The following is an 8,261-nucleotide window of genomic DNA, read 5'->3' as shown; positions in this document are numbered from 1 at the left end:
TCCCCTTCTCCCAGCCTTCAATCAATCAATCAATCAACCAATCAATCAATCGTATTTATTGAGCGCTTACTGTGTGCAGAGCACTGTACTAAGCGCATGGGAAGTACAAGTTGGCAACATATAGAGACAGTCCCTACCTAACAGTGGGCTCACAGTCTAGTCTTCACTCAAGTCTTCATGCCCAGTATAAAAATATCTTGCAACAATCCAAAAATTGGGCTGGGCTTCCCAGGTCCACTGCTGCAAGCATCCTCTGAAACTAGATGGGAATCAGCCCTGGCAAATTCTCGAGGTGCAGGCATCTTTTTCATCTTCCTTGACAAGGTGGTCGGTCACGATGTCAGCGTGGCTCAGTGGAAAGAGCCCGGACTTGGGTTCAAAGCCCGGCTCTGCCATTTGTCAGCTGTGTGACTTTGGGTAAGTCATTTAACTTCTCTGTGCCTCAGTTACCTCATCTGTAAAATGGGGATTAAGACTGTGAGCCCCCCGTGGGATGACCTGATCACCTTGTAACCTCCCCAGCACTTAGAACACTGCTTTGCACATAGTAAGCGCTTAATAAATGCTATTATTATTATTATTATTATTATTATTATTATGTGTGATTGTGAGTGTGAAACTAAAGGAGGATAAAAACCAGAAATCACGCTGGCCCTCAGAGGTCCCCTTGTGCCTGCGCTCACCCCAGGACAGGAAAATTATTGTCTGAATTTGAGACCAGAATATTTTCAGTCGTACTTATTGAGCACTTACTGCATGCAGAGCACTGTACTAAGCGCTTATGAGAGTACAATATACTAATAAACAGACACATACCCTGCCCACAATGAGCTTACTGTCTCAGTGCTGAATTTAGTATCAATCAATCATCTTTTGGAGCTAAGAATTCATTCATTCAATCGTATTTATTGAGTGCTTACTGTGTGCTGAGCACTGTACTATGCAGAGCACTGTGCTAAGCTCTTGGGAGACTCAGTTAATAGACACATTCTCTGCCCACAGGGAATTTATATCTTAGAGGGGGAGACTGGCATTAATATGAATAAAATATGGATTTTTAAAATAGTGTTTGTTAAACACTTATTTTGTGCCAGGCACTCTACTGAGCACTGAGGTAGGTATCATCATCATCAACCGTATTTATTGAGCGCTTACTGTGTGCAGAGCACTGTACTAAGCGCTTGGGAAGTACAAATTGGCAACATATAGAGACAGTCCCTACCCAACAGTGGGCTCACAGTCTATAAGGGGGAGACAAAACCAGACATACTACAAAATAAAATAGAATAGATATGTACAAGTAAAGTAAATAAATAAATAAATAGAGTAATAAATATGTACAAACATATAACATATATACAGGTGCTGTGGGGAAGGGAAGGAGGTAAGGTGGGGGGGATGGAGAGGGGGACGAGGGGGAGAGGAAGGAAGGGGCTCAGTCTGGGAAGGCCTCCTGGAGGAGGTGAGCTCTCAGTAGGGCCTTAGGTATAGTAGGTATAAGATAAGCGGGTTGGACACAACTGTTGTCCTGCATGGGCTCACAGCCTTAACCACCATTTTACAGGTGAAGGAACTGAGGCCCAGAGAAGTGAAGTAAATCGCCCAAGGTCATACAACAGACAAGTGCCTGAGCCAGGATTAGAACCCAGGCCCTTCTGATGCCCAGGCTCTTTCTCTACCCACTAAAGCATGCTGTTTCTAATGCACATAAGTGCTATTTGGCAACTGTGGTATTTGTTAAGCCCTTACAATGTGCCAGGCACTGTACTATGCGCTGGGGTGGATACAAGCAAATCAGGCTGGACAAAATCCCTGCCCCACATGAGGTTCACAGTCTTAATCCCCATTTTACAGAGGAGGGAACTGAAGCACTGATCAGAGCTTATCATGGAAACTTTGCAGAGTTCCACCACTCTGTTTTATTCCTTTAAAGCCAACAGTAGCCCTGATCTCTACTTAACTTCTCTGTGCCTCAGTTACCTCATCTGTAAAATGGGGACTAAGACTGTAAACCCCACGTGGGACAACCTGATTGTCTTGTATCTATTCTAGTGCTTAGAACAGTGCTTGGCACATAGTAAGCGCTTAACAAATACCACAATTATTATTATTAATGAATCTTGAGCCTTGCCTGCTATTGCATCTGGGACAATACTAATAATAATAAATAATAATGGCATTTATTAAGCACTTACTATGTGCAAAGCACTGTTCTAAGTGCTGGGGAGTTTACAAGGTGATCAGGTTGTCCCACGTGGGGCTCACTGTCTTAAATCCCATTTTACAGATGAGGTAACTGAGGCCCAGAGAAGTGAAGTGACTTGCCCAAAGTCACAGAGCTGACAAGTGGCGGAGCCGGGATTTGAACCCTTGACCTCTGACTCCAAAGCCCGGGCTCTTTCCACTGAGCCACGCTGCTTCTCTAACTTGACGGTTTGGGATCCTGATCTCAAATGGGAATAATACTCGTAGCAAGATCCCATTTGGAGAGAACAGGTTCTTTGATTCAGGGTGACACTGTCTCATTTCTAGGCTTAGCAAAATCATCTTATAGCTAGTTTTCAAACACTAGGATTTAGTGTAAGCTCAAATTGCAACTTGCTAAATAACTTTCCTTTTATTTTTAAATCCTCGGATATTTCAGGAGGAATCTAATCCCCGTGTTTTTTATTTCTTTTATTTAGCTAATGTTTTTAGAGAGAGTCTCTATAATGCCCCCAAACCCTGTGGGTCTTTTCTAGGCAGGTTTGCACCAAAGTCGTTTCGGTTTAAAGTTGAATTCACAAGTGCTATGAAGTCTGAAGGGGAAAAAAATACAGGCATAGAAGTGAGTTGAGGCACAGAGAGTGGTACTGGAGGCACAAAGTGACTTGCCCAAAGTCACACAATAGATGAGTAGCAATGACGGGATTAGAACTCAGGTCCTTATGACTCTCAGGTCCACTGTCTATCCATTAGGTCACACTGTTTCTCTAATTCACACAGCCCTTGCAGTGTGAACAGCACTGTTATTCAATAACAGAGGTCATGGGTTCTAATCCCTGCTCCGCCACTTGTCAGCTGTGTGGCTTTGGGCAAGTCACTTCACTTCTCTGTGGCTCAGTTATCTCATCTGTAAAATGGGGATTAAGACCATGAGCCCCATGTGGGATAACCTGATTGCCTTTGTATCTACCCCAGTGCTTAGAACAGTGCTTGACACATAGTAAGCGCTTAACAAATACCATCGTTATTATTATTAATAACAGTGAAGCAGGGAAGCAACGTGGCTCAGTGACCTCATCTGTAAAATGGGGATTAAGAATGTGAGCCCCACGTGGGACAGGGCCTGCGTCCAACCTGATTAACTTGTATCTACTTTAGTGGTTGGCACATAGTAAGTGCTGAACAAATACCATTATTATTATTCATTCATTCATTCAATCATATTTATTGAGCGCTTACTGTGTGCAGAGCACTGTACTAAGCGCTTGGGAAGTACAAGTTGGCAACACATAGAGACGGTCCCTACCCAACAGCGGGCTCACAGTCTAGAAGGGGGAGACAGACAACAAAACAAAACATATTAACAAAATAAATAAATATAATAAATATGTACAAATAAAATAAATAGAGTAATAAATACGTACAAACATCTATACATATATACAGGTGCTGTGGCGAGGGGAAGGAGGTAAGGCGGGGGATGGGGAGGGGGAGGTGGGGGAGAGGAAGGACGGGGGGGCTCAGTCTGGGGTTCAGATTATTATTATTATTATTAGACTGGACATATTTGTCAGTGAGTTAAAAAGATACGTTTCTCCTTCTTTCTCTAAGCATCCATGTACGGCAGTCAGTGTTATTGTTGAGAATTTGACTGATAGGCAAATTGTGAGCCCAGGACTAGACTGTGAGCTCACAATCTTACTGTGAGTCAGGCCATTGACATAATCGCAGGCCTGTGAGATTGAGCGGGACGGAGAGTGAGTCTCAGCTAGGACGGGGAGAAAAATGGAATCTGTGTTGCCTTTCCTTGTGGCCATAAAATGACTGACCAGGGAGAGCAAAAGCCGGGTCAACAAACCGGGAGTGATGAGTCACCTAAACTGTTTTTTGACCAACAGAGTCATCATCATCATCAATCGCATTTATTGAGCGCTTACTATGTGCAGAGCACTGTACTAAGCGCTTGGGAAGTACAAATTGGCAACATATAGAGACAGTCCCTACACAACAGCGGGCTCACAGTCTAAAAGAGTCATTGTCTTAATAATTAATAATGGCATTTATTAAGCGCTTATTATGTGTAAAGCACTGTTCTAAGCGCTGGTTTGTCTAAGTGGCTCTGCCACTTGACTGTTGTGTGACCTTGGGTGAGTTGCTTCACATCTCTGTGCCTCAGTCTCCTCCTCTGTAAAATAGGGATTCAAGACCTGCCCTCCGTCCCTCAGACGGTGAGCACCATGTGGAGTGCGGAACTGCGCTCAACCTCAACTTGTATAATAATAATAATAATGATGATGGCATTTATTAAACGCTTAGTATGTGCAAAGCACTGTTCTAAGTGCTGGGGAGGTTACAAGGTGATCAGGTTGTCCCACGAGGGGCTCACAGTCTTAATCCCCAGCTTTTGTTTCTACCCAGCGCTTAGAACAGTGTTTAGCAAAGGATAAGCTATACAGCAGAGTATGGGACCGGGACTTGTGTCAAATAATAATAATAATGGCATTTGTTAAGTGCTTACTGTGTGTCAAGCACAGTTCTATACACTGGGCTAGATACAAACTGCCCAGGTTGGATGCAGTCCCTGTCTCACATGGGGCTCACAATCTTAGTCCCCAGTTTGCAGATGAGGTAACCGAGGCCCAGAGAAGTGAATTCATTCATTCATTTCATTCAATCGTATTTATAGAGCGCTTACTGCATGCAGAGCATTGTACTAAGCGCTTGGGAAGTACGAATTGGACTTGATTTGCCCAAGGTCACACAGAAGACAAGTGACAGAGCCGGGATTAAAACCCATGACCTTCTGACGCCCAGGCCCGTGCCCTGGCAGTGCTTGGCACAATGAATGACACATAGCTAAGCAAAACCTGCAATTATTTATTTTTACTTTATTTTTTTACTTTTGTTTTTATTTTTATTTATTTTTACTTTTATTTTTATTTTTACTGTTGCATACTGAAATCAATTTGGCCTGCCAGGAGGAAGGGGAAAAGTGATCCAGCCCAGGGATGGGGGGAATTCTGCCCTTTCTACCCTTTCTCAGCTCACCACCAGCAGATTTTGACTTCCGTGACAGCGTGGAGCAAGTCCACCCCCTAGAGATGCACTTGAAGTTTTGAGTCCAGGTTGGGAAGTCCGGGGAAAAGCTTTATCCCGAGAAGCACGACAAGATGCGGGAGAACAGAGAGGTGCGGAGCAAGCAAATGAAACAGAGGGAGGGAAAAATGGTTCAAACATCCAGTAGAATTTCAAAGAAACTTTTCTTGAAGGAAAAAGAAGACTCTATGGTGTCAGAGTAGGCTTTTCGGTGTTCTACCTCCACAGACAGAATGATCAATCCACCAATCAATCATATTTATTAAGCGCTTACTGTGTGCAGAGCACTGTACTAAGCGCTTGGGAAGTACAAGCTGGCGACATATAGAGACGGTCCCTACCCAACAGTGGGCTCACAGTCTAGAAGGGGAAGACAGAGAACTAAATAGAACGTATTAACAAAATAAAATAAATAGAATAGATAAGTACAAGTAAAATGAATAAATAGAGTAATAAATATGTACAAACATATATACAGGTTCTGTGGGGAAGGGAACAAGGTAAGACGGGGGGATGGGATGAATGATCATAAATACGATTAATTGCATGAATGAATCCTTAGGGGATAGAGAAGCGGCGTGGCTCAGTGGAAAGAGCCCGGGCTTGGGAGTCAGAGGTCATGGGTTCTAATCCTGGCTGCACCACTTATCAGCTGTGGGACTTTGGGCAAGTCACTTCACTACTCTGGGCCTCATATCTCTCATCTGTAAAATGGGGATTAAGACTGTGAGCCCCCCATAGGACAAACTGATCACCTCCCCAGTGTTTAGAACAGTGTTTTGCACATAGTAAGTGCTTAATAAATGCCATCATCATTATTATTATTATTATAGAGTACAGGCGTGGGAGTCAGAAGGATTTAGATCCTAACCCCGGCTCTGTCACTTATCTGCTGTGTGACCTTGGGCTAATCACTTCACTTCTCTGTCTCAGTTACCTCATCTATAAAATGGGGATTGACTGTGAGCCCCATTTCCTCTGCTCCTCCTCCCCTCCCCATCGCCCCTATTCCCTCCCTCTGCTCTATCCTCTTCTCCACCCCACAGCACTTGTGTATATTTGCACGTATTTATTATTCTATTTACTTTATTAATGATGTGTATATATCTATAATTCTATTTATCTATTTTGATGTTATTCATGTTACTGTTCAGTTTTGTTGTCTGTCTCCCCCTTCCAGACTGTGAGCCTGTTGTTGGGTAGGGATTGTCTCTATCTGTTGCCAAATGGTACTAGTACAGTGTTCTGCACACAGTAAGCGCTCAATAAATACGATTGAATGAATGAATGTATGAATGTGGGACAGGGACTGTGTCCAACCCAGTTATCTTGTACCTACCCATTGCTTAGACCACTACCTGGCACATAGTAAGCACTAAACAGTTTCCACAATTATTATTATTATATTATTATCTTTGCAATGTTAGATGATATTTCTGCTCTGCTTCTGAAAGATCAATCCTCAAACCTCTGTACCCTAGTTTTCTTATATATACATAAAGTATTATAGTAATGCCTAATCTGTAAATAACTAATAGGAACGCAGTTTAGCCTTAAATTCCCTCTAGACTGTATGCTCATTGTGGGCAGGGAACATGTCTATACCTCTCTAATACAGTACTCTCCCAAGCGCTTAGTACAGTCCTCTGTACACAGTAAGAGCTCAATAAATGACTAATTGAATTGGCAGATGTGATCCCTTCCCACAAAGCACTTGTAGTCTACAGGGGAGTCTTGTCTTATGCCGTCGAGTCGTCTCTCCCACCCGTAGCGACCCCACGGATACATACCTCCTTCCCTTCCCCACAGCACCTGTATATATGTATATATGTTTGTACTATTACTCTATTTATTTATTTATTTGTTTTACTTGTACATATCTATCCTATTTATTTTATTTTGTTGGTATGTTTGGTTTGGTTTTCTGTCTCCCCCTTTTAGACTGTGAACCCACTGTTGGGTAGGGACTGTCTCTATGTGTTGCCAATTTGTACTTCCCAAGCGCTTAGTACAGTGCTCTGCACATAGTAAGCACTCAATAAATACGATTGATGATGATGATGATGATGTACATATTTATTACTCTATTTATCTTACTTGTACATATCTATTCTATTTGTTTTATTTTGTTAGTATATTTGGTTTTGTTCTCTGTCTCCCCCTTCTTGACTGTGAGCCCGCTGTTGGGTAGGGACTGTCTCTATGTGTTGCCGACTTGTACTTCCCAAGCACTTAGTACGGTGCTCCGCACACAGTAAGCGCTCAATAAATACGATTGATTGATTGATTGATTGATCTCTCCTGGAACGCCCCGCTCTCCATCTGCAATCGTTCTGGTAGTGGATCCATAGAGTTTTCTTGGTAAAAATCTGGAAGTGGTTTACCATCGCCTCCTTCCACGCGCTAAACTTTAGTCTTCACCCTCGACTCCTTCCCACACTGCTGTTGCTCAGCACAGGTGAGTTTTGACTTGTAACAGATTGCCTTCCCCTCGCTAGCCACTGTCCAAGCTAGGAATGTAATGGACAGGCCTCTGTTTGACTCTCCCTCCCGTAGTCGAGACTGGTAGAGGACTGGAAACTCTCCAAGTGCGACCCTGAGAGGGGCAACAGGGGAGACAGACATTAAAATAAATGAGAGATCTCCAGAGTTTAAGACTATTGACATAAATGCTCTGACACTGTTGACCACCAAAGTGTCCAAGAGGTCTTCTAGACTAGAGTCTTCTAGACTGTGAGCCCACTGTTGGGTAGGGACTGTCTCTATATGTTGCCAACTTGTACTTCCCAAGCGCTTAGTACAGTGCTCTGCACGCAGTAAGCGCTCAATAAATACGATTGATGATAATAAATACGACTGATGGTATCCAAGGCACACACAGCCTAGTTCATAGTCGATACAGAGAGGAAGGAAGATAGGGGGAATAAAGGGCTTAGTATGACAAGACGTCTTAGTGGAGA

At 43.2% G+C, this 8,261-nt stretch overlaps 1 non-coding gene across 1 annotated transcript; it reads right to left on the bottom strand.

Moving 5' to 3' along the window:
• Positions 1–7,769: 7,769 nt before the first annotated feature.
• On the bottom strand, positions 7,770–7,907 carry LOC119920672. Its single transcript, XR_005448403.1, has one exon. It is a non-coding gene; the product is annotated as a small nucleolar RNA SNORA7 (small nucleolar RNA).
• Between the last annotated feature and the right edge of the window lie 354 nt (positions 7,908–8,261).

The sequence above is a fragment of the Tachyglossus aculeatus genome, chromosome X1, assembly GCF_015852505.1.
Source record: "Tachyglossus aculeatus isolate mTacAcu1 chromosome X1, mTacAcu1.pri, whole genome shotgun sequence".
Lineage (NCBI taxonomy): Eukaryota > Metazoa > Chordata > Mammalia > Monotremata > Tachyglossidae > Tachyglossus > Tachyglossus aculeatus.
This window is presented reverse-complemented; position numbering and strand designations above follow the sequence as displayed.